Here is a 26530-nt window from a genome sequence, read left to right as displayed (position 1 = left end):
CATAGTTTGTATATGAAGAATAAACTTATTCTTTAAATAAAGTTAGTTAGGTAGATGGATGCAGATTATCAGTATATTAGAAAGTGGGGTTTTTTAAATAAAATAGAATAGGACTTTCGTCAAAAGCATTGTGTCTGTCTTACATGGATATTAAAAAGCAGCTGAACATTATCAGCCTGCTGAGAACAGATAATCAGTCCCTCCTCATTTGTATTAACAACAGAAAGGAAAGTCTGTTTTTTTGCTAGCAACAGTTTTGTGCCAAAAATTAATGTACCATTTGCTGCCGACAATCTGCCAGACTAATGATGCTTCTTTCCACTCAACAGGGTTCAGAAACTACTACTCACTTTCCAGTCAGCATTTATCACAGATTCCCAAATACAGTCTTCCCATGAAAACAAAAACAAGACAGCTCTTCTCCACACACATACACACACCTTCACACTTAAATTATTACTATGAGTAAATAATTTAAAATACTTCAGCAGATGCAGACAAGTGTTCTTCACCTCCTGATATTATGGTTCAATCCTAATGTCATGGAGCACTTAAGACTCCCATAAAACTTCTGTTCAAACCTGACATAAGAAAACCTAAAGAATAGAATCACAGAATCCTTTAGGTTGGAAAAGACCCTTAAGATCATCAAGTCCAACCATAAACCTAACACTGCCAACTCTAACACTAAACTATGTCCCTAACCACCACATCTACACATCTTTTAAACACCTCCAGGGATGGCAACTCAACCACTTCCCTGGGCAGCCTGTTCCAATGCTTGATAACCCTTTCGGTAAAGAAATTTTTCTTAATATCCAATCTAAACCCTCCCTTGAGCAACTTGAGGCCGTTTCCTATTGTCCTATCGCTTGTTACTTGGGAAAAGAGACTGACATCCACCTCGCCACAACCTCCTCTCAGGTAGCTGTAAAGCTGCATTTCAAATTTTATTTCCTACTCGGTTTGGACTCATTATTGGGTTTTTTGTTCTTGTAGATTTCCATAAATTAGTAACAAGACTTACATTCTACTGTGTCTCACTGACATTTAGCCATTTCATATGCCTATACAGACTGCACACACATACATACACTACATCTGTTTTACTGCTCTCTGTATACCAAGTACTAACTCCTCTTTGCCTAGAGGATCCCTGGTTATGACTCAGACAATCCTCCTTAAGTATCTTCACCGACATCTTGAACTGCATCCTTAGCAGGACACAGAGATAACGAAATAGTAAATTCAGAGGTCCTCCTCTGTATCAGCTGAAACGAAAGGAAGACACTCAGCACTAAAGGCTAGAAATACAAATACTCCAAGCCCACATGATTTTCTGAACACCACACACAATGGAGAATCCCAAAGGCCTTGCCTCCCTTAGCAACACCCATTATAAGTCCAAAAGGGATTTGAAAAAAAAACCTAACATCCCAACACCATCAGAGAACAAACAATATTGCCAGCCACCTTCAAGCACTGAAACATGGAGGATCCAAAAGCAGGCCTCCCAGTACCACGATTTCTACCACACCAATGCCGCCATCTCCCTGGTGTACCTCTAGTCCCAGACTGCCAAGCCCTTACCATAGCAGTCCACTTGTTTCCCATCCTGGACCTCATCTGTGACTACAGGTTTCCTTCCCTCCCACAGCTGTCACCAGAGAGTCCTTTCTTCTGCAGATTCCATTTTACAGAATACTATACTTTGTGAAGCATAAATTATTTCTAATACACCTCCTCACGACAGGACCCCACAGGGCACTGTAAGGGAACACCAGTCTATGCCTCCAAGAACCAGTAGTCTAAAAAGACAAGACACTTAATGGAGTGAAGACTCACACATGGTTAACACACGGGTGCTTAATTTCTTTGGGGGCTGGGAGAGAAATAATGGTGGATCTGGGGAGAAGGAATAAGCCAAGAGTAGCAAGTTTAATGACAGACTATAAGAACAAAAAAAATATTAAGAACAGAAATCCTGAAAGGTGGATGAAGTGGAAAAAAGTACAGGCATAAGGACCAAAGTGTTTTTCAAAAACAGAGGAAGGAATTTGAGGCCTGAAGCCAACCAGGAAGGGGACACAGTGTCCAATACAATTTTTAAATAACATTTTATGTGCTTCTTTCTACCACATCAACTTTGTAATTAGCCTGGAGTTTCTATTGACAACATTTACCTTTGTTTACCTAGTTCTCCTGTGTGTATGCATGCCTGTACCCGTGTGTGTGTGTATACACAAACCACAGGCTAACTGCCAGCCTTCTGGAGGACACAACACTAAATAGCAATACTCACATCACTGACAGAAAACCATCGTACTGCTGCACTTGAAAGCAGTCTTTTGGTAGTGACACAAATGTAATCCGTTTTTAAAGTCAGGTATGATTTATATTTTCTGTTATTAACATTCTATACTTATGAACATCAAATTGTTAACTGAAAACAACATAGCACATTTTGAAATATCACTTTTCATTCTTAGAAAATAAAATTATGCAACAATATCAAAACCCATCTCTCAAGCACCTTATTTACAAAAGATAAAAAAGGCATTGCTCAATAGATAGCTAGCACAAGAATCTCAAGCACTACAAATGTTACCAGTTATTCTATCTTCTAGAGGTTTTTTACAATATTCTCCAAACCATCTACCTACTCTGATTTTTAAACTGCTTCTAGTACTCTGTAGCTGCATACAAGCACAAGTCTTGTGCATTAAATCTGTCACAAACCCACTGGACAGCAGGACTGTGAGCCTCCTACACTGTCAGGTCGATCCTACAGAATGCCAGCTATTGCACATTCCACACAAAAGCTTTCATAAACAACTGACTATCGTCATGCTTGTTTTTTAAATATTCCATTGCTTTGTTAAAGATACCTTCTGTGCATTCAGACAACAAAAGACTTTCAGAAACACTGAAAATTAGCAGATGCTTCATAACAATACTGTATCATAAACCCAAAGACACACTAATGTTCTTATTAATTCTTATTAACTGACAACACAAACCACAAACACTCCCATGACTTCCACAAAACTATTTATCTACCTCTACTACCCAAACAAGCTATTGCGCACATGCTGCCAGTTCATGCAAACTCAAAACTTCCATCATCTAACTCATCTTTGAATCCTCTCATAGTCTTTTTTAATCCAGTGGATATATGGTGCCTGGGGGTAAGGGGAGAAGAGGAATGGCCCCAAGGGAGAACAAACAGTGCAAGTTCCTAATGGACCCCACATCACTTAAAAATGTTCATCAGTTCCAAATTAATGCATTAACAAAAGCCTCTGCTTTCTGCTCTGGATACAAGAAATCTGGGAACACAAATCTCAGAAGAACATTGTGAAGACAAGTTTAAACTCTTCAGTCTAAACCTCTGGTAGTTCCCAAAAGTGAACTTCAAAAGATAGTAATGAGAACACACTGATTACTTGGGTCTCCTGAAAAGAAATTAGAAATCACAGGGTTGTCACCTCCTCCCCTCTTACAAGTAAACTCAAGCAAAGAAGAAAGATACCATCACATATAGGCACAAAAATTAAACCCACAACACAGATTTCTTTCCCTTACAGGGCATATCTTTCCCATTCAATCATCATAGTTTCTGGGGAAAAAAAAAAAAAAAGTATTTATACAGCTATTTTATGTGCAATATACACAATTCTGCATGATCTCTTAGAAGTACTTTATTTTAAGAGGCAGATCTATCCCATCAGGTCAACTCACTCGACCCCTGCCCCAAGGAACTATATGTCACTTATTCAAATTTTCTGTTAAAAAAAAAAAAGGAAGTAAAAAATCTGGGGATCATTTATCAACTTATCATGGGAAGTAAAACCACTCAGCATTACAGCAACACATAAAGTTACACAAGCATAAAACTAGACACTGGTATCTCTGATGGAGTTCCTTTAAGATATTTTGATGCAGAATTCACAAAGCTATTCTCAAAATCAGAATAACTATTGCAAATAATAGCAAGATATTCTGGAAACAGAAGGGCACCCTTTACAACTTAGTTTCATAGTGAAAATTTAATACAAAACTACTTATCAAAAATATGCAAGTTTGATAATTTTGTAAGAAACAAAAGTAAGCTATGAGTAGCAAAATGATATTAAGTATATTTTGCATTAAGAGAAAAAAACATAATACTCATAATTCTTATGCTCTTTTTAAAGTAAATACAAAAAAATATTTCTATATATGTAGATTTAGCTCCAAAGATACAAAATTACTCCTGAGTTCAATTAATTCACAATTTAAAGTCAAGAGCATCTAAGGTAGGAAACCAAATAATCAAAGTTGGCACAGCTGCCCCTCTCCCTCCCCACCCTGTTTTAATGCAACTGAAAAAGATTTGGGGCATTTTTCCCCTGTGGCCAACAGCCAAAGCCATGAAGTGGAAGGAGCAAAGATGGTACGTGAGGACAGTCTGGGTCCTCTGTTTGCATACAACCAAGTTTACGAAAGGCCATACCCTGCAGCACACTAGCAATTAAACCATGGCTGCCAAAACCAAAACAAATAAACAATGTGCAAGTCCCCCTGCCCCTCCAAAAAATTATCACTGGGAGACAGTGTAATTGCTCCAATCCTGCTTCTCAAAGGAAGCTTTTTTTGACACATCAATGTCACTATTTGTTTCTTTAATCTTCTGAAGCCAGTATGTAAATTCAATTATTTTGGCAGCTGCATATCCACAAGCATTTGCACATGAGGGCCTCACTCCGCAACTCTAATATATGTAAATAGACCCACATTCCTGAATTTATTTCCACCAAAGGTTGAGATATAAAGGTTTACCCATGTAAATTTGACAGATTGTAAAACAGATTGGTCAATGTTGCACATAAACTAACTGGTACTTCAGGCATTATACAGATACACATAACCTTAACCTTGCAGAATCTCCAATTTGTGAGTTTTGACAGAACCACCACTTTGTTACCTGCTGTTAATTCTGGACCCTAAGTACACACCTCACCAACTCAAAGCAAAACCACCTGCTTAAAAGTTACTACTGTGGTTTCTAAATATTAATTTAAAAAACCTGTTAAATTTCTAACGCAAAGTGATTTCTGCCACCAGATCTGATTTAGTTATCAAAATACACTGAAACTTTCACATGGTGGGTGACTGTGAGGACTAACAGCACTGCCACAAAAAAAAAATTGCTTAATGCACTCAGACACTAATACTGAATTTTTTTTAGCCCTCTGTGATTCAAAGTCCTCATATTCTGAGGCAAATGAATCAAGATTTGAGATGTCGTACATAACACCACGTGTGTCAATGCTCTGAGAGCATTAGTTTGAGTACAAACAGACATTTACTTAAAAAAACCCAAACAAGCAAGCTTTTCTATGTAACTGGTAAATGATGCTTATTTCAGATTTTCCTCTCCTGGGCTGCTTTCCCAGAAGCCGCCAGTTGTGAACAGGGTTAACTTCCTAACTTAACGGTCTGCTGCTACCAAGTGGGGCAAGTCAGAACACCCACCTCAAACCAGAGCAGCCCCGTGGGCTTTGCATAAAATACAATGGCACATTCCACAGCCCAACTACCCACGTATTTATTTTCAGGTAAGTTAACTGGTGGCAACTTTTAGAGGACCAAGGGCAAAGCTTCCACGTGTATCTCTAGATCTCTGAAAAAGCACTTAAGCTACTTGAACTCTGTGCCTCTGGTCACTGAAACACAATACCAGCTTTCAAGCTAAACGGTCAGAACACCAGCACGCATTTCCACCCAACTTCTAAATAGTAACAGTTAGTGTTTTTCCTGCACCCTCCTGGTATATACAGCATTCTGACGGCTTGTGTTTTTACTGGATTTTGGTTTTAAACTTCACATTTATGGAATAGAGCATATTGCAGATATACGCAAACTTTAAAAAAAGTGTGCAACATTTCACAAACCTATTAACTCTACGGTCAACTTCCAAAAAAGGGAAAGGAGTAGTGGAGTAGTGAAATCAGGGAGAAAAGGCAGGATAAGTTCTCTCTTTAGTATATCACAAGAATCAAAGAAAGATTTTTTTTTTTTTTTAAAAAAAAAGGCTTTCCTACACTAGAATATGGAGTTCTGCCAAAAGTCTATAGACAATTGGAGAACCAGCGAATTTATGACATCAGATATTCCAAGGAAGTGAAACCTGACTTAACTGAAGTGATTTTTATTCAAGAAAAACAGATATTGAAATAGACATCAACAAAAATATTTAAGGCTATATATGGGGGAAGTTCCTTTTTAAAATAAAATTTAAAAACGTTTACTTACAGGCTGAAATGCCACCCAAACGTGTTTCCAAGTCAATCCACAACCAAACATTCTTGATATTACTGATATCCCCGACATTCTTTTTAAAAAGGCCAAAAACAGTTACCAAAGAATTTCTGTTCAATAATCCTTTTTTTTCTCTCACCCTTCTGCAAAGCCCTGCTTGCTGCCACGAAACTTCCGAAGCCTGGAAAACCATCGTCAGTCTGAACTGAAGCTTCTAGATCGAAGTTTCCAAGTGACCTGGTGATTGATTCCCCAGCCACCTTAACACACTCCATCAGACTTTGCAACGCTTCGACAAGCGTAGGGATATTGAATATTTCTTTATATGCAATTCTCCTAAAAGCAAGTGTATTATAAAGATTTATTTCACCTTTTAATTAATCTTTGAAGACCTACAGTTGTGGGAGTCTCTAGCTAACACTGCAAACCTCAGGCTGATCAAATTTCTGTGACATCCTTCACGTATTCACGTAACTTTGAATACTAAACTACAGTCCTGAAAACATAAATAATGTCTTACTGGGGTTTCCAGTAACACCCAGCTTCAAGAACTTCCTAAGACTGAATAAAGTTCAATATCAACAGTGTAACGGCAGCACTGGCTTAGAGAGTACATAACATTTACTTCGGCTACAGCTGGCAATTCCAAATGAACAAAACTCATCAACATATCTGGAGACAAGAAAAGTCTGTAAATGCAGAAAGTTCTGGCAAAAAAACCCTTAGCTTTCTTGATTTTGGAAGGTATCCAGCATCAGTCTGTAAGCACACACGCGTTGGAGCTAGACAAACCAGTGAATCTGGCCTGGTTTCCGTTTCTCTTACAGGAACTCTTTGGGATTAATGAAGATTTATTCCCCCTTACACAGAAACAGGTCCTCATCTGTGGAAGAGTTTAGTTGTCTGTTAAGAAAGTACCCGAGGACAGCACGCTGCCCAGGTGATCGCTCTGTGCACTGCCCCTCTGGGCTGCACAGAGAACGAGCATCTCACTGGAGCATCTGACTGGAAACATTTCACAAACGCTGCTTTTCCATGTAAATTCCTGCGGTTCAGAAGGAGAACAGCGCTCAGAACCTCAGCTGAAAACAGCCAGGAGTAGCGAGTAACCTAAACGTCATTTCAGAATCACAAAGCGATCACTAAGAGTTCTCAGCTGGGAAAAAAAAAACCTTTAAATCCCCAGGCAGAAAGCACAGAGCAGCTGTGCGGAGAACCCTGACCGGGGAGAAAGCGCTCAACACCCCGGGCCCGCCGAGCCTCTCCCCCGCGCCGCTCAGAGCCGGCCGCGGCCGCGGAAGAGCCGCGCAGGCTCCGCCGCCCGACGGCGGGAGCCGAGGGGCCGCGCCAGCCGCGGGCCGGTTGCACAACGGGCGCGGGATGCGCGCGAGCCACTTGTTGCGGCGGCCGTTACCGCCGCGCGCTCTTGCGCAACGCCGGCTCGCGGCACGGCAGCGCACAAAGGCTCCCGCCCGCTCCGCCGCGGCGGCCAGTGACCGGCGGGAGGCGTCCGCCGCCGCCCGCCCCGGGCCCCTCACGCCGGCCCCGCGCCCCTCTCCGCTGACAAACAGCCGGCCGAAACCTTCCCCCGCGCCGCGGAGAGGGCACAGCCTCCCGCGCGGTTGAGCAACTACCGTGTCGCAACGAGCGGCAGCCGAGAAATGCCCTCTTCCTGCGGAGCTCGGCGCCGCGGGGCCGGGAGGCACCGAAACGAGCCGGCGGTGGCGGCCAAGGGAAAGCCCCACCGCCACGCAGACCCGCCCGCCCGCGGGTGCGCCACCGCTCCGTCCCGTCCCGTCCCCCTCAGAGCCCGGCACGCACCCCGCGGCACAGCCAGCTCGGGCTGCCCAAGACCGCCCGCCCGCGCACACCCACCTGCCCGGGCAGCGGCCGGGGCCGTCTCCCGCGCCGCGCCCCAGCCAGCGCGGCGGCGCCGGCGCTAACGGGGAGCCTGCTCCCTCACACCGCCACCGGTAACGGCCGCGCCGCGCGCTGCCGCCTCCTCCGCGGGCACGGAAGGGGTGTCGGGCGTTACCTAGGCAATAGCTTCGCCCTCGCGCCCCGCCCCGCCCCCTTGGCGCGGGCCCCCAACCCGGGCGCAGCTTTCAGTATCAAACCGCAGGCGGCGGCCAATCGCGCAGCGCGTCCCCGCCCCTTCTGGCCGCTCGCGGGTCCACTTCCCCGTGAGGGCCGGAGTTGGCCGCGGGGCGGCGGTGAGGGGCCCCCGCGGCCGGGCCCGGTGGGGTGCGCGGCGCTGGCGGCGAGGGGGAGCCGCCCGCCCCCGGGGTGCGCCAAACGGGCGGCCCGTCGCGGGTCGGGTCTCTGCTGAGGGCCTCTCGCGAAAACCCCATGTGCGAGCTCCAGCAGGGCTCGCCGGCTGCCGCTGCCTCCCAGCCCCGCTTATTTACGAGTCGTTTCATTTCCCCCACTTGTTTGCGTTTCTCATTTGCACCGCCGTACACCTCTTCCGACGGCCAGGCTTAAAAGTTACCGCCGTGTTTTACACGACTGAAAAAGGCAGATCTCGTCACGGAGCAGCTTTCCCGAAGCAGCTTTTGGAAATCAGCAGGGAAGACCACTTTATAGCAGCTTAGTGCTTTGCCGATGATTTCCGTGATACATCCTCATTTTAAGAGTCTTGGCACTGAGCTGTTAGGAATAATTGCACTGAAACTAGTACATATAAAAAACAGGCGTTTTTTCTAAGGCTTAGAAGAAGCAATCAAAAGAAAAGCAAGGTAGAACGTAACCAGTAATACAACAACTTACTTTTGCATGCAGGAAGCCCCATCCCCACCCGCTGAATTCAGCAGTAACATTCCTACAGCCTTTGATGAAAAACAGGGCGAGGCATAGCATATCCTTCTCCACATTCAAAAAGAGTACGATCATATTATGAGTATTTTAACATCCCTATGCTAATAATCATGCTGTATTATTAGTCTTGTCTATTTTTCCTCTGTTCATTTTTCCAGTTATTCCAGTTTTGAAAATAGAAAGATGGATGGATTTACTTCCTCATCAACTTCACTTACTGATTCTCAAGGTAGTAAAAATTCATTAAATTTGGATTAGGGATTGGATTAAACATCTAGGGGATGTTTAGTTGTTTGTTCCAAGCAAACAGACCAACCACAACATGGATTGACTGGAAATATACGGGAAGGAAAATGATCTTCCCACTTGTTTCAGCAAATGGGATTTTTGCATAAACGGTGAGTGTGCAACACAACATCTAGGCAAATCTCAGTGGAAGGGCAGAAGTTAATGAGAAAAGTTGCCTACCGCGTGTCAGTTGCCTTCACAGCCGTCTGTTGTGTGCATCAATTAATAGTTCCCCTTCCTGCTTTTAACCAGCTCTTTTAAAGCTGTTCAGTACTACAGGCGTTGTTTCTGAACGTCATGTTGCTTCTTCCCACCGCAGGAGTGTAGTAACTTCACTTGGCTTCCCTTCTTCCTGGAAAAAACCAAAAAAGCCAATAGATTACAAATGAGAGTAACGGGTTTATCAGGCAAGCGTACAGATCATACAAAGATAGTATCATCTCTATGGATCGTGTCCTATATAATGAAGTCAGCACATTGAACCACTTGTCTCTTTTGTTTAAAGTTTACATTGCTACTGAAATATATTTCTGAAAAATAAGGTATTAATGAAATCCAGTAGTGCAAAAAGTCCCAGATATGTAACTTTTCAAACCATTGTAATACTTGTGGTTTTGACATTAAATATTCCAGATAGTCTTGGCCTAGATATTCAAACCTTGGCTCGCTAGTTGGCCTCACTGATGACAAATGGTTTCATGCCTGGAAAGGCTAGGTAATGTTTTTTAGAAAAGAGCTATTTACTCTGGATCTTGCAACATTAGATTGTTGCTCTACAGGATCCAGTGCAGTCTTTGTAAAGTGTAAGTTAACTACGTGAGTGATCTACTAGACTGAGAAGAGGGCTACAATCCAGAAACTTCAAAATCTGTTTACAGCACTGCCATCTTTTCAATTGAATAATGATGCCTTGAAGTGTCTGTCATGCATAAAGCCCGAGCACTTAAAAATGGTATAGACAGTTTCTGCTACATCTGTGAAGAGACTTCAATGAAATCTGCCCACACACAGCTTTTTTCTAGGGTTGTAATCCCTGACTTCAAATTTCCTTTCTATTTTGTGTTTTAATGCCTCCAACTACAACATCAGTATTTAGCAGTGGGAGTACAGAGATCTCAATCAGTAGTTATCAACATATTTCAGATTATAGTTGATCAATATGCATGATATTCATGTTCTTGTCACAGATGGAGTTCTTATGGACAGTATGTGCAATAAGGATAAGGAACTTGTCTTGAAACATCTTAAACATTTGTATACCCTACGTGGCAGTGAAAAAAAACAGACTTTAAATACAACCTTAATTTTCAATTTCCTTATCTCTAGATTCTCTTCCCACCCCTCTTCACAAAACAACAAATGTTCTATTATTCTCCCCCTCCAGGCTATTGTTACATGTGTTCTCAGTATAACAAAAGGGGTTTGTTTAAAAAGGCTGTATCTGAGTCACGTCTTTGCATGTGAAACAGCTGTACACCTAGGGCAGATTCTTGGTCACTTGAAAATGTGTCATTTTCAGCATTCTGGGTTTACATTATTTTAGCCCTGTGTCACTGCAGTGATCAGAAGAAAGGAACTAACGTGCAAGTTGTCTGCGTATCTGCAGACATCACAGAACTGTGGCAGCAGATCCGGAGAGAGGGAGAAAGAAAATGCAAGTGGAAATGCCACGTGAAGGATGTTTGGCCTAAAGTAGAAAAAGCTGGTCTGCAAAAAGTTCAAGCTAGTAAATCTAAAGGACGATGATCCAGAATACAGCTGAATACTGGACAGGAGATGCTTAGAAATCATTTATTACAAAACTTAAATGCTCATAGCAACTTGCTAGTGTCTGATAGTGTGACACAATGGCAACATTACAAACCAGATCCGCTTTGGGTAGTTAATGCATGGGAACGTTTTGTAGTGAATACACAATAACATGAGACTCTCTCATGAGTATTTCTTTTCTTAAAAGAAAAAAAAAAAGTTATATTCAAAACTGTGTGAGCAATGGTAGAGAGAATAATGGTCACTCTACACCGCAGGGTCATTCTTTTGTCAGCGTGCTGCCTCCTGTCATCCAAATAAAAGGCTTTAGAACATCTTGTGTATGAAAAATAACATGACAGTGCCCTAACCAGTCACTAGAGGAAAGCCCGTTTGGATTATAACATTCAAAAAATAGCTTAGCTGGAATTAACAAAACTTTCATCTCCCATTTTAAGTCCCTCCTCGATCTATACTAGAAAAAAAAATGTCCCCCGTTGCCTAAGGTAGTAGGCTGTTACCATTGGGGGACAGAATCTCTCTTTAGTCACTGAAATTTAAGAGGTGTTAATAAGCAAGCAAATAATTTTGGCGTGACTATTTCAAGCCATGTGGTTAGAAAAAAATAAATCACAAGAATCAGGTTTAACTGTCAAAGTCTATATTTAATCTCCTAAAAATGAAATACTAAGAGATTCACAAGGAATTTTGTATGCTAAAGTACGTTTACTAAGGCTATACATGATTTCATGCACTAGGTTAAAGTACTGCAACACACATGGATGACATGATAGAGAAGATACGGTATGTGGATAGCATGATCCTGTAACAGTCTCAGCTGATAAAGAAAAGCTGGCCTGCTGGACTGGACCTTCCCCACCTCTGCAGATGTTAGGCCAATCTGTGAAATCAAAGCTGGCCATTGCCAGTAGGGTCTCCCAGGGTGCACCGATAAAGTGCTAATGGCATGGTGAAAAAGTCGGTGTAACACGCTAGCTCCGTTTTGTAAGCATTACATTCCCTCGAAGGTGTTCTGTACAGTACGTTGGTCTCTTTTCCTGCACTTGCACCAGCGTGTGTGTCTATAATAAGCTTCTCTTTGTTTCTCACACTCCGGTGAAGGGGGAGGCAGCAGCAAATAATGGACTGAGTGACATTCAGTACCAGACTGCAAATGCAGATGTCGGACAAAGCGGATGCTGAATTTGGCTAATGAAGCTACAGCCTGCAGCAACAAGCAGCTTTTAACAGTGCTTTCCTAAACCAAGTTATTTAATACGTGTAAAATTAAGTGGAAAAGTTCTCGGAGAACTTATAGCACATGTATGAGAACCAGAGAGGCAAACCGCTCTGCTGTCTACAGCAGTGCCTCAAATAGCCAGCAGCACTGACACCCAAATACTCAGCATCCTGGCACTTCACTGTTCTGTTCCCCCTACCGAATTCGGTGTCTAAGGCCTCTCATTTTAAAATTTTAAGCCTAACTTAAATGGCATAAAGCCACTTGAAATAGAGGGCCTCTTCCTCAACCTCCCTGACCTCCCCTGGCCGCTGTACCACAGCAGAAGTACCGGCATGTCAGCTGATTCACTCGTCAGGGCAGACAGAGCCAGGCTGTGAATGAGTGGGCTCAGCTCCTTCCCCTTTTCCCAGCTCAGGCAAGCTGGGTGAGCTGGTGTGCAGCAGCAGGTCCAAGCTGGAGAGAGGCCTTAACCCACCAAAGCTCTCCTTCTGGAGCACCGCTCTGCCTGTGGTCCCACAGAGCGCCGCTGCTTCTCTCGGGCTCCCTAAACCTGGGCCGTGCACTGGGGGAACTGGAGAGTCCCTCTGTACTGAGGCTGCAAGTCTGCCCGTAAGAGTTGGGAGCTGAACCCTCCTACCCTACCCTGTAAATCCAAGCCTAGAAGGCACACCGTTGTATTGCTTCCAAATCACAGAATCTCCATGATCGGGAGCTCTTAGACAGATACTTCAAACGGTGGCATTCTTGATCAATTTATGCCAATTCTATTGTAATAAAGCAGTGATTTTTTTATACCACTTCTCTGTAGAGAAACTGGTGGAAAGTACTTAGTTGTCACTAATTCTATACTATAACAAATGTATATGTAGTTGCTTATTTTCTGCATCTGCTCATGGCAAACAGTTTTCTGGGTACAGCTGCAATTTACAAAACAGCTTGTTCATGAGGTATGTGGACATCTGTCTCATATCAGCCAGCAAAGATCACAAAAATGGCTCAGAATTAGGAAGAGTAAAGTCTTTACAAGATCAACAGCATCCTGAAGTGGCCATCTGACTTCGCTGCTACATCCTCTCTTTATATATAAATATCTCTACATAGCTTTTAATTTTTCCAGTCTCCTAACACAGATTTTGCAGAAATAGTTCCATTCATCAATACAAAATAACTGCTTTCATCACAAGCATCTCAAATAGCTAGTGCCTAACAGAACCAGGACTTCTGCCCACATGTAAACTCACACACCACACAGGCAAGTCTCCCACCAGCTATTATCTCCTCTGCCCACTTGATGTGTCTGACCACATACCCAATATTAACATATTTTTGTAATACAAAGCAGCAGTGGATTGTTAGAATTGCCAGTTTTTAGATGAGGCACTGAGTTCCCTTGTGTTATTTCTGCTGACTTTTCTAATCAAATATAAAGATCCCATGACACATTTTGACAAAAAGTAGGGCACAGCCAGCTTATTTATTCTTTTACTAAAAATAGGCTTCAATGTCCAGCAGGTTGTAATGTGTTAGATAGCACTTCAAGTGTAATCGCTGCTGTACCTGCCTCCATACAGCTATATTTCCAGCTCATCTTTGCAATAGGCTAATTATGAAAATCAAACATCAGGCTTCACAATTACTTTAGTAGTTCCATTTTGCTAAAATGCTTGCTAGGATTAGACTGTCCAACAATTGAAAAGGCAATAAAATACCTTCTCATCTTTACAGGAAGAGTTTCTGACACCCTTCCAAGCACAGCACAGCATGTTTTACATCTCTTGGGTTAATGGCATATTACTATTCTCAGCCAGAGGCAAAGACTAGGAAGAGATTCATTACAGGAACTGGAACACAAACGGTTTAAAGAAACCCATATTTCTCGCACCTTCTTTACATATTTATTTTCTAGCTGGCCTTTTTGTCAAGGCTATTCTGATAAGAGAATGGATGTAACAACTGTGAAAATGAATAATGATCACAAATCCTATTGAGTCTATCACACTTTTTAATGACTATGGATACAAAAATTATTTATGAATGTTTTGTCAAGTTTGCTTAGAGAAGCTCATTGTCCAGTCACAGTGGTGTAAGTCAGGGTTAGCAAGACTTCATTTTGTGTAGAACTGCCGTAAGAGAGAAAACACAGAGTCTTTAGCCCCTAAATCACACCAATGTAGTTACCCTTTGAGTCAAATACAGTTACTGACCTGCAGTACACAGTGAACATCACTTCTGAATTTAGTCATGTGCCATTTGCAACCCATGAAAGACTTGCTCAAAACAAAATCTTTTATCTTGCACAAGATATATGTCATGTGCAAACCAAAGAGATAAAAGCAAATGTGATATATTACTGCTACCATAAAACAGGTACTGCATTAACATTTCACTATCCCATGGAAAAACATTATCACTTTAATCTTATTGATTATTATGCGCTACTAGAAAGCTAGTACATCTTATCTATCTATACCTACATATCAGGGCAAACTGAAAAAGTTCATGTGAAATTTTAAAAATCAGTAATCAAAAGAAAAATAACAAATACTACATGCAACATCATCCCTCTAAAAATACCAATTCTTGGCTACAAATGGAATATTATTTTGAATCCCTAATTAAAATCTCAGATTTGAACTTCTTCCCTCTGGTGGATGTGTTACAATTTGAATGCTACTTTTGAGATTCTACTTTTAAAAGGGCTATCAAAAATTCATATATCTAGCAGATATGCAGTCAAAAGGGGTTTATAGGTTTCTTATTAAGGATGTTTCAAGTGTCTAGAAACCTCTATAATACTAATTCATGAGCGTCTAATCATATCAATGTTTCTTTTACTGTAAAACTGTTCTCCTACACTAAGATCAGGGCAGAGTCACAAAGACACACTGAAATCAGTGAGAACCCAGAATGTTCAGTGCTCTGCTGGAATAAACAGAAATACTTCATCTCCCAGTTCTATTCATTTAACTTCCCATGATCAGGAGCCATGAGTCCCGCCGTCAGAAAAACTGGCACTCAGACGCATTTCAGAACAGCACCCACAAAGTGTTATTAACGGGCACTGCACAACCAGTGCCGGAGAGATTCTGGGAATACTCCTAAAATGCCTGTACAGCTTTTGAAGCAATGCCCTGCACAACCTTTTGTTGCTAGCCAATTCAGTCATCCTGAATCAGCAAGACTTGTGTTATTTCTAGGAATCACATTTTAGACAATTTCTTCGAGATACTTATGCATCATCCTCATTTTTAGTCCTCAATAGCTAACGTTACTAAATCTGGCCAGATGCCACCAAAAAAAAAAGATTGTTGTGGCATAAGAGGAAAAGTGTGTTGTTATTACTTTCAAAACAAACAAATTAAGCCTGCCTTACTATTTTAGAAACTCCAGGCTTTGTGCTACATCACTTTTTACAACAGTGTTTCCAGGTACTGATTAACCAACTCAAAACGTGTGTGTATTTCACCCACTCTGTCTGGCAATCTATTACAAGTCTGAAAGCTCCACTTATATGACTCACACGCCTTTAGATTAAACAACTATGCAAATGATGCCAAGTCTCTATTTATCACAGCTTTGTCAGCGAAACAAATCATTCAGCAGGTGAATCATGAAATTACTCTCTGTGTGGATGCTAAGTAAACACAGAGGGAAGCAGAGAGATGCCAGTTTAACGTCACGCTTCCCAGTCTATTTCTCTGTCCCATCTCCTCCGCTGTATCACTGTGACATTCGCTAACACGAGCAGATGAACTCCTCTTGCCTTCTTCTCAACACGCAGCCCATTTGGCTGCAGTTCAGAAAGTCTTTTAGACACATTAGGAAAACTGAAGCTCATGCTTAAGTGGTTTGCTCAGGAGAGCGCGCTTGCTGCATACGCCTCTGAGAGGGAAAGCAGGAGTTCATTTCCAATATGAGAAGTGCGTCCATTTAAACAGCTCCACCATTTAGTGGGTAGCTCTCCTGCTTGGAGGGGGCTCATGGGGGCTTTCGTTGCAATTCTGCTCTACAATGAAGACAGACTGACAAGGTATCACTGCTCAGAGAAGGGCTAGCCATCTGGACAAGGTTAGGTCACCTCTGCAAGAGAACACATTCCAGCAGTTCATAGAAGTGTGGCTAAAGAGCATTTTTTTTATTCCTGGAATGTACCTCATTGCCAAAGAAGGTAGCTATGCTCAAGAAAATATTCCATGGGGAGTAAAAAAATTCTTCTGCAAAGCCATTCCTCCCTGCTCCACCCCAGCTGACATTACACAAGTTGAATAATGCATGTCAAGGTATTAAGTAACATGTAAACACTTCCAGTAAATGTTTCTGCTGCAGGCCCTGGCTTAACTGGTATTGCTTCCCTCTGTGATAATGGAAAAACAACCTCCTCAGTTCTTCTGCACCTAAAGCTTAATATTAATGAAGCATTTCCCACCCATCACTGACTGGAATCTTCCTCCTCCCCTATCTCCCAACATAGATTTTAAAACCCTTGAACACTTACCTAATGAAGCCTGAAGGACAGAGGTGTCCTTCTCTGAAAGTCTCTGACTGGTCTTACAGCCTATACAATAGGGTAACTTGATGTCCCAAAAATATTACAGTTCTGGTAATACATTTAAGGACAAATAACAAATTCTAATAGGAAACAAGCTGGGCTCTTCTCATACCACCAAGGAGGTTTTATGCATGATGGGACCCCTGGCTTCCCATCATGAATTGTCCAACAATATTCTCCCCAACCCCCACCAATTTTGAAATTATGTATTTTCGTGTTTTTTTTTTCCCAAGGGTATGAGAGCACAGTGTTGGGAAGCCACAGCCCTTTTCAATCTGATAGAGGAAATCTCCTTGGAATTTAGTATCGCTTTAGGCATGCACACTGTTTGCACAGCATATGCCAGTAATTCCTTTTCCTTTACTGTCTATGACAGTCCACAACAGGGGCAAGAGCGGTTCTGAGCCAACTAACCAAAAGGGGACATGCTTAAAAGCTAAAACATCACTGGGATGAAGATGGGCTCTCAAATCACCTCCATGAGACTGAGAACCATTAGTCCCAAAGGCGAACTGCCCAAGGAAATTTCTGGGATTTTCCACTGGAATTTGTACTTTCCCAAAGGGCTTTCTGTAGGAGAGACTGACCTAGGGTCAACTATGTGAGGAACTCCCAGGAAACAACACCAAATCCCACTCTGAAAAGTGCTTGGGCAAAATCTTTGAACAGAGGTGTTAAGTAGGAAGGTAAAGTCATGCATTTTCTATAAATTTTTCCAAGTATAAATTACTTCTTTTAATGCCTGTTAGCTGCATAGGACTGAGAGTTGGGTGGCAAATTGGATTGTTCTCCTTTGCAAAAGTCAATCGTTTTCCTGGCAATCAAACTTGCAGCCCAGCTGAGGATGACACCAGCAGCGTCTCACTAATCCTAAAAAGACTTTCTCAGTACACAAAGATTCTTGAAAAAGGAAAAAGCTCAACTGATCTTCCAAGCTGAAAGTATAGCAAACTAACACAGGGTTTTAATGTGGTTTTGATAGGAGTTCATAAGCAATGGAGCACATGGAGTCTTCTGGCATAACAAGACATAAGAACATCCAAAGAACAGGAGATTACTAACCTGTTTTGATGTTTACTGATCATTCGGCTCCAACACAACTTTTGGGAAGGCTGTCTTAAAGTGAATTTAGTTTCCCTGGGCTTCATTATTGAGTTGCAAGAAGACTGCTCCCAGAGACAAACTGCAACTAGTAAGAAACGTGCTCCTGTTTGGGCCATATATGGAAAGCAGAAATACCAGAGAACAACCTCCTCCAAGCCCTCTCTTTCCCCCTGCTTACAGCAGCACCCTTTTTTGTCTGATCTCCCACATCTGGATGAGAAGTAATGGGTTAGCAGTACTGAATATCACAGCTCCCAGCTACAAGGCCACCAGTTCTTACTAGGCTTCCCACCTCTGTATCATAACTGCAGCACCGGTACCAGTGACTGTTCGAAGAAAATAGAGCATAGGGAAACAGAACTTATGGCCACCACGGAAAAATCAAATCACAAGAACACGAAAACTATTGTGCACACCTCAATAACTGATGTGGGCCTATTTTTTACATCTGGGCTGATCAGGACAGGCACAAAGCAAAAACCATGCCAGGACGAGCCTGTCCTGCTCAGAAAATTGTTTCCATCAATGCAGTAATGACTTAAAGATTGCATTACAGCTATCACAGGAATGCCGGTGCTCAGTCAGGAGTGTTCTAAAGAAAAGTTTTTGAATGCTACTTCCTTGCTGCTTTTAGTTCCCCCCCAGAAGAGGAACTATCGGAAAGACCAAACCATCTGCAAACACCTTTGGAGAAAGCTTTGGCTAACCACTGCTGCTTTCTTAAGAAAGAATAACTCACTGCTTTCTTAATTCTTCTTTATACGGTGAAATAACCTTTTTTGGTGAAAGACTAATAAAACTACTGATTTCCAGACTTCTAAGAATGTTACTGTCAGGGCTAAGTGACTCTCAGAAAGACCAGTGGCTTCTAGACTTTTCAAGAAATTATATTCAGCTGAAAAGCTGTTTATTTTTCAGTCAGGGCACTGAGGGCACCAAAGCTCAGGTACAAACTCCCTATACAGGGAGGGGTGTGATGATAGAGAAAGAAATGCATATGCACTCTCCTTTTTCCCCTCCACGCACCCACCACCATCTGCAAACAAGCAGCGTGTCCCCCAGCCCTTGCCCAGAGACATCTCCCCAGGGCGCCGGGAAGAGGCAGGTGCCTGCCACAGCCTCCGCACCAGCAGCGCACGGCATAAAGCAGGACGCAGTACTGCAGCCAGAAAGAAGAGGGGCTTCCTGAGGGGGCTTATTGGTGTGCACATGGTGCACACGTATAGATGTATAACCCACACCTCCCTGCAACTTCACAGCCATTTGGCCTCCCATCTTTTAATACATGCAAGAAATGACAGACCTCAGTCTGACATCCACACAATCTCCTTGTTACAAAGCAGTGTCTGGCAGGACTTCAGCAGCCCCAGCGCAGCGGCGCAGCCTCCCAGCCCTCTTTGCACGAGTCCTGTGTACCACATCCTGCCAGGGAGCTGGGAGCAGACTCATTATCCGGCAGATAACGATGACTACGGACGGCCAAGACTTAATGGTAATGAGAGCCCATACACATTTGCCATATGGAAACGTTTACATACCTGTCTACTCATAGGTCTGTATCCTTACTTCTATCCGCTGACTCACAGAGCTTTGAGCAGAGGACTTTGGCAAGCCTCTTTCAGCTGCAGTGATCCATATCTTAAACTACAGTGGGCTGCTAAAGCAGAGCACTGATGTAATGCCATTAAAGGAGAGCACACTGCCTTTAACTATCCCATGCAAATCCAACAGCACTTCTAATGCCACCGTACAACTGGTACAAACACAGAATCATCAATAAACTGAAACGTCAAATACATCCTTACCTTGTCATTAAACCATATTTAAAATTTCTTTTGCCAAGTGCAGCTTCCAGTTAGGGTCAACCAATTATAGTGTAGACTAGAGGGGTGTTTCACAACAGCAAAAAGTATCAAGTATCAGCTCTCACGCACCTTAAAAATGGCATCTTTGTTCTCAAGCACCATTAACAACAAATGGATCCAATACCTAGAATGGCCACAATACAGAAAAAGAAATCTTCTCCACTGTAGTGAAGAACAAGTCTCTATTTGTGAAATACCACCTGTAAACTTAAGAACTGTCCTATGCCAATTTCTTCATACAACATATCCAAAATACTCTTAAAACACTATAATTTAACATTATTGCTTTCCTTTAATAGTTTAACTCAAAAATGTATACTTAACCTTTAAATCTTGACTCTAATGCTAAATATTTCTTGGAGAAAAAGTCTTAAGTATTAGAGAGATGCATACCTCATCTCTTCTAACCTTAGCCACATCTCAAACTACCATTTTTCACAGATATACCTTAAAAAGAAATACACATAGATATGAAAAATGAGGTCCTGTTACAGGATGTCAAGTTTTCTATCAAAGAATATGCCATTACACTTTGTGGCTTAATAATTTTATGCAAACCTAAGAACTGATGATGCTCAGCTAAATTATTTACCATAAACATACCTTAAAAAAACTGAACATGATTTTCTTTTGTTGTTTTCTCTCCTTCCCCCACGACAACAGCTGAGGGAATAGACATGCAGTTCTATAGTGGCTTGGCCATATGAACTCTATTAAAAAACTGCTTATTTCAAGTTGTTAAAGATCAGGTGATAACCTCCCTCAAAAGATGAAAAAATATGAACAGACCCTAATTAGCAGCTGATAAAGAAGTGGGGCTGTTGCACTGTGTAAACCCTGAATTAGAATAACAATGTAGGGAGACTCAACAAAAGGTGTTTTGTGTTTGTCCTTACAAGGGGTAAGAACTCCTCCGGGGGCCTGCCCTTCCAGCCCTGTAAGCATGCCCGGTACTGTAATAGTGTAATACTGTTTTTCCACGCCCTGCTAAGACATGCCTGAAAGGCACTTTTGTAGTGGAGTTTATTAAAAGGACAAACCGGTGTCCCATGCTACACATCTTGCCTGAAAAAAAGCATTGTGAAATAAATCCTCCTGGGCAAACTCTGAAACAATCACACCCCCAGTAAGATAACTCTGAACATAATATTCACACATATTCAAAGAGCACACGCAAGCCTTACCGCACCTGCGGCACTGCCTGCGGACTATCAGAAACCTCAGCTATCATAACACCGCTCCTCCCAGCCTTTACACTAAAAATGAGCTCTCTCTCCCACCTGCATTTCGTACGGATGGGAATATGCTGTTGCAGCTGGTACACATGACCAATTCGCTCTGTAGCAAACTACTAATCTGTGTATTAGTGAAGTGCTTTGCGCTTAGCAAGTAATGGCGCACAAACGCATTAGGATTAGATTTAAGGCTACTGAAGTCAGAAGACTACAAATGAATGCCTGTATAGCAAGTTTATTGCCAGTTCTGCATTACTGCGGTTGCTTCATTCAAGTTCTTTGACAGATACTGAGATACTGAATATCTTAATTAGCAATCTGCCTTTTTAATGCACGGAAAATCACCATTTGTTTCACATTCTGGTTCTGTAGTGATCGATTCCACACACTTACACACACGTAACCTTACACACGTGAGCAATCCTGCTGAGTTCAATCCTCTTTCCAAACCAGTCTGTGCTCAGCACATGCCAGGTTCTGTACATTTTGCCCTTTTCCAGTTCATCCCATCTGTAAGGCTGTAGCCTTTCCATCTAGTTGACTATGATTTTCCAAGGTTTAAAATTCACCTTTTTCCTTTCAGTTTTTCCTATCTGATGTACACTGTAATGATATTAAGGGGAAATTTATTAGAGAACTAGCTTGACTCAATTTCTTTCCACAGTGTTTCTCCAAACCGGCTGGCCGAGTGTGACCTTTTCAGAGGTATTTGGCAGAGGCCTGTCATTTGTCAAGTTATTTTTCCAGTCTTTGTCAGTGTGAGTTTTAAAATCAGTATCAAACGATTTTTGTTACATCTGATCAAAAAAATGGTCTCTAGCTGAGCTGACATCTTTTAGTCTAACTCCTTAAAACTGCACGAGACAACTGAAGTACATGGTGGAAAAAACACACAAAAGTGGTTTGTGGCCAAAATTCCACCTAGACACAGAGCAGGAGGGGGAGCAAAATTACATCTCTTGAACAGTATTTCCCAAGTGTTTGTTAAGAATTATTTTCTTTCTTAATCTCAAATCAACAGTAGTCTCAAATCAACAATGCCAGATCTGGGCTTGATGAAGATCTGTTGAAAATGTAATGGGACATCATCTCATTCTGCTGCCCTGCCATCTTCAATACGTTACGTGTCCATGGCACGTGCAGACCCAGTTGCTTGTTTCTCACAGCTTTTTTTACTCACTGATTGGTTTGCTGGTTCCGGACACTAGGGTGGAATCAGAACACCAGTTCAAATATCTTCTTACACTTGCTGCTAAATGGTAACTATTTTAAAAGGTTGAGTATGACAGGTCAGAGAGAGGAACAAAGAGTTTTATTCATGGAAAATCTTACTACCCTTCAAAGCAAATCATGAGAGAGATATATGAATACAGATATTTTTATAGCTTGTGTCTCAATTGGAAACAAGATTAAAAATCTCAGTGTCCCTCATGAACTCCTTCCCTTCTCTCCACATTCTCCTATTCATTTTGGATGATATCGTCACCTTTATTTTTATTTCTCCTCTTATCCCTTTTTGTCCCTTTTCTCTCCACTCTTCGCATCCTACTGCATCCTGACTTCACGTTCACTTGTAACCACGCGTTAGATTCAGAGTGGTGACGCATCAAGTTCTGGCATTTTGGAAATGGGGCAATTCCCAGCTAGAAAAGTCCTTCCCATCTTGCCTCCCCCAAACAAGCCATCAATAAAAAGCACAGGAGGAAAAAGCAAAACCAAACAGCAAAATCTAAGACTGCTTAAAATTATGGTGTTATCTGTCCTGAGTGTTCCCAGGTTAAAGCAAAGTGATGAAACCACACTGGCAGAAGCCAGTAACAGATGCAGCTTAAACTATCTAGGACTATTTTTAATATTTTAGTTCTAGGAATTACACAGAAATCGTAACTACACAACTGTGCCAGAAATCCCGAGGGACGCGGCTGCCTTCTCAGGGCACATCCGAACTCATCAGCTTTGCTGCAGGCTCAGTTATTTTATCTTAACCAACCTGCCTCTGCCTCCCCGTACATGCCTCAAAATAACTGTAGTAACAGAATATTCATTAATGGGACTTAGACTTCCTGGTATTTTAGAGGTGAAGAAAATATGAACATCTCATCTGTGCCATGTGCTTCTGTTACTACAGTGTGATTTCACAAACCTGTAGAGCTTCAGAGAGAGACAGTACTTTTGGTGTGCAGCCTGAGCGCTGGCTGTCCGCAGCACCTCTGCCCGAGAAGCCGAGCGTCTCTGTGAAGCTCAGGCTTGCAAAGGCACACAACTGAGCTTCGGGCAGAACCGGGTGGAAAGAGTCTTCTTTATGGTTCACTTATCACCATGACATGTTTCAGAAAACAAGCCCAGCAAATGTCCCCATTGCTTCACTTTGCAGGTGTCTCATCTGTCTGCTAGGTCCTGTTTTCCATCAGAAGGCTTTGGCGCTGCCTTCTTTATACATTATGTCCTCACCCCGCCATGAAAGGCGGACAGTCTTAACAGCAGCACAGTCACTACCAGCTCCTTCAGCTTCCTCAGACATGGGTACAGCAAGGCTAACTGTAGTGCGGTTCTGACAGTGCATCTCTAGGGGACAAGGACAAGCGGTGCATGTGCACCCAAACGTCAATATTCACACCAAACGGTACCACACATCCAGTGATACCCCACCGAAATGAGGACAAAGCCAGAATCTAGCTCTCCTAAGGAAGCTACGTTCAAGGTAAGGAAGCTTCATAACAAGGTAAGAAATACGCCAACTTAATGCGGTAGACATGAATGAGAAAAATTGTCAGAGGCAAAATTCACTAGGAAAAAGGCCATTTCCTCACCCTCTGACTTTTGGAACTAGACCAGGACAAGCTAACTGGGTGAGGCAGAAGTACTAGCCATTCAACCAGCTGAACTGGGGAAGGGGAAGAAAAAAGAAAAGAAATAAAAAAAAAAAAGAAAACAAATAAAAACTGTTTCCACATGAATACTTAGGGACATCCAAGCTGGGCAGCTATGTTAGAAACCACTTTTGCATACTTGCTGAATTGAAGTTTTGAAGTCAACCAGGGCAGTCGGTTTCTGAGATGTAGTAAAATACACATAGCGACTTTTGACTGGGAAAGAAGAGATAATGTGAGCGAGAGGCAAACTTCTAGCTGGATGAAAAACTCTGGCTACAAGGACAAGAACCTCTAAAGGAGGTAAAGGAAGCCACAGTAGCTTCTCGGATTTACATCCACGTAACAACAGAATTGAAACCAGACAGTTAGGCATCCCTAAATGGTACCAACTGCTTTATTGGTAGGTATGAACGAGTTTACAGCCTCAGAAGATTGCAATCTCCCTTGCCATACAGGAAAGGAAAATCGTTTCTTTTAGAGGAACTCAGAGTTACTCAACTCTAATTAATCTTCTAAAACAGGAAATCCCTGCCAACACAGGTGGAACTAGAATACGCTGGCTGTGCAGCTGGGGAGCATGAAAAATGGGATTTCCGTGTTCTCATCTCACTCACCAAAAACAGAGCACAAATACCGTCAAGTAAAACATGCAGCTGAAAAATCTGAAAAAAAAAGCAAGCAAGTAAAAAAATTGAAAGGAGGACAATAAAAGTCACTTAGGTCATTCATAGGAAAGTTCCCTACAGTATTAACTAAGGTTTGAGCCCTTCTGAGGAGGCTACCATGACTTTGAGGGCTTAGTTATAGGGCAAAGGAAATTCATCTGAATCTGTATTTTAGGAAACAAAGTTGCAAGGACACTTTGCTGACTCCTGACATCACCTGTACTCCTGAAGGAGCCCTGTAATGTGTACTGACAATACCAGCTTCTCTCGGCCGTCTCTCTGTTCTCTATAATTGGTATTTTTAAATACAGTTTACACCATTACTCGCTGGACCACGTCACAAAAGATGAATGGCAGGATAGAAATTTCTTTGCCATTGAAATGTTACTTGAGTTAAAAGTCAAGACAAGAAATAGACATTCCTTTTAAATATTTACTTGTCTGCAGCATTTTAATTGTGGAGGCATGTAGAAAAGAGGGATATAAGCAATTATTTACACTGCTACACATTCCTGCCTATCTAATTGGAAGCAAAAAGACTTAGGGACATGTGGAGATGACGCATGTCATCACTGCTTGTAGGGTATGCCCTGCACTCCCTGCTCTGAGCACTAAGGATATATTCAAGTTCAGCTTAGGATAAACAATATTTTTCATGACAGCTTATTTCAAGCTCCACAAAGCCATCTGTATCAAAAGAACAACGCAGGGCAGATTTCAGTGGAACTAAAAAAGAATCGCATCTACAATGAAAACAACTAACACAAATAGCAGCACCAAAGCTTTGTTTAGGCTAGGGAAAGTTCAGTAAGTCACTGATAAAAGAGCTGTAAGGGTGGGATACTGAAAGGCATGTTTGCATCAGAAAAGTAGTGCTTTCATTATAAAACAACCTGAGCACTTTAACCATACTAAGTGACCCTCACTCATCTGATGCTCCAAAACAAGCAGAGTAAACCAGTAACAGATTAATTTCCTTTAACTACAGATATACTGTCACCACACCTGCTCACTGAGGGAAAAGATAAAGATATTTACTATTAACAAAAATAATGATGGGGGGGCACGACTCTTTTTTTTTCCTTCCTACAAATACACACAAGTAGCTCTCTATTTAGACTATTAGAAGGCTAACTTTCCTCACACATACGTTTCAGTCGATATAATAGATACGTATTCACATTATTATGTTACTTTCTCGGGAATTTATGTTTTATTGTTCCATTTTTCAAAGCCATTGAACGCATGGGACACTTCAGTAGTCAATATAGTATGGTTCCGCACAGAAATAGACACAAAAGCAATTTAATGCTTACAGGTATGCTGACAATACTACATCAGAGCTGTGAGTAACCCGATAAAGGAGGCTGTAGGTAGATCAGAAGCGCAAGCTGGTCCACAATGTACATATCCTCTTCACCAACATTAAGTCCATTCTCAGTCTGGCCTCTGTGATTCAGGCTGCTACACTCCATATTGAAAGTAAATATATAGGAACAATTGAAAACAATTTTCCTCCTGGCCATATTGGTGAGGGAAGGTGTTTAATTGAAGGAGAAGACCAAAATTATCCTGTGATTTAACAGACATGTTCTTCCTCTTAAGATGGATAGGTAAGACACAGAATTTAATGTAATGTAACTTTGCAATGTTGAGATAATGTCATGATGTTTTGCTTTCTGCAAGACAAAATGAAAGCCCCAGTTTTGGTCGCTACATTAAGCAATGGGGGAAATTGTACTGTAAGTAAAAAGCTATCCTAAATTCCTGGCAAATTACAAGGTTTAGGTCAGCTCTGAAAGGAATTTGTGTCAGCTGGAAGAGGGCATCTATGTGAAA

General features: G+C 42.0%; 1 protein-coding gene across 4 annotated transcripts in view; it reads right to left on the bottom strand.

The window, feature by feature from the left end:
- Positions 1-26530, bottom strand: part of PIK3CB (phosphatidylinositol-4,5-bisphosphate 3-kinase catalytic subunit beta) — a 138843-nt gene that overhangs the window by 72119 nt on the left and 40194 nt on the right. For 3 of the 4 annotated variants that reach the window (XM_068406030.1, XM_068406033.1, XM_068406031.1), the window contains exon 4: positions 9589-9760. The gene's annotated coding sequence lies outside the window, so the exon portion shown is untranslated. Of the gene's footprint in view, positions 1-8178; positions 8263-9588; positions 9761-26530 lie in introns of those variants that run through there. The other variant, XM_068406032.1, reaches the window with a different exon arrangement.

This window comes from Nyctibius grandis, chromosome 8 (assembly GCF_013368605.1).
Source record: "Nyctibius grandis isolate bNycGra1 chromosome 8, bNycGra1.pri, whole genome shotgun sequence".
NCBI lineage: Eukaryota > Metazoa > Chordata > Aves > Nyctibiiformes > Nyctibiidae > Nyctibius > Nyctibius grandis.
The sequence above is the reverse complement of the archived record's forward strand: the minus strand, read 5'-3'. Positions and strand labels throughout refer to the sequence as shown.